Source organism: Myotis lucifugus, unplaced genomic scaffold (genome assembly GCF_000147115.1).
Source record: "Myotis lucifugus unplaced genomic scaffold, Myoluc2.0 scaffold_37, whole genome shotgun sequence".
Classification (NCBI taxonomy): Eukaryota; Metazoa; Chordata; class Mammalia; order Chiroptera; family Vespertilionidae; genus Myotis; species Myotis lucifugus.
Genome location: NW_005871085.1, coordinates 44,085 through 45,050, shown reverse-complemented (window position 1 = coordinate 45,050; position 966 = coordinate 44,085).

Sequence of the window (966 nt, the reverse complement as noted above, 5' to 3'; positions counted from 1 at the left end):
GGGGCTGGCAGGAGCACACCTATGGATGGTTCACTCTCACATCGATGTTCTTCTCTCTCCCTCTCTCCTCCTCTCTCTCTCTCTCAAATCAATAAAAAAATTTTTTTAAAGGAAAAAGGACAAGTGGTAAAGAAAAGGGACTGCTGGGGTCTGCCCCTGAGCATATCTATTGGTGATCTCTGATACCCTGAGTGTCCAGGGCCAAGATGAGCTCCACTTTCCCCAACCTGTTTCCTCATCTGAAAAAGGTGCATAAAATTCCCCGCCTTGTAGTTGTTGAGAATTGATGCGTAAGGTATGCAAAGTACTGTTCGTAGCACTTAGGTGTGAGCTGGTCTTATTCTAATTACGCATAAATAGAAGTTGCTTCCAAGAACCTTATGACATTCTCCGAGCACTGTCCATGGTATGTGGTTCCCTGGTTGCTCACTGGGTGGTTCCGAGAGCCGTCCTTCTCCTTCCTGAGGCGCACCGAGCCTCCTTTCTTCTCCTAGTACTGACGCCTCCTTCCACTCGGCCCCGTTCCTGGGCCTCAGGGTGCACCCGCAGCGGAGCATCAGAGCGACCGATCCTCCACACCGCTCCCCGCCTCGCCCCCAACACACACACCTTTTCCTCCGACCTGGGCTCCCACCTCCAGCCATCCGCCCCTTGAGTCACACACTCCTAAGGAGCTGCTCCGCAGCTCCCCCGCCAGTTTGACTGGGAGTGCCTGTCGGCCCTGGTAAGCCTGGGGCTCCCGGGGCCCCGCGGTGCCCCAACCCACGTGCTCCCGGCCTCCGCCGCCGAGGGCGCCGCCCCTCCCGCTAGGCGCAGGTATAAGACTACTTTTTCCCAGGGGTGCGGTAGCGACCGGGACCTTGCCTCGGCGGGGGACCTCGAGCGGCGCGGCCGCTTCCTTGGCCTGGATCAGGGGCGGCAGGGGCCTGGCACGAGGACAGGCCCAAAGACCCGGAATGAGTTTCC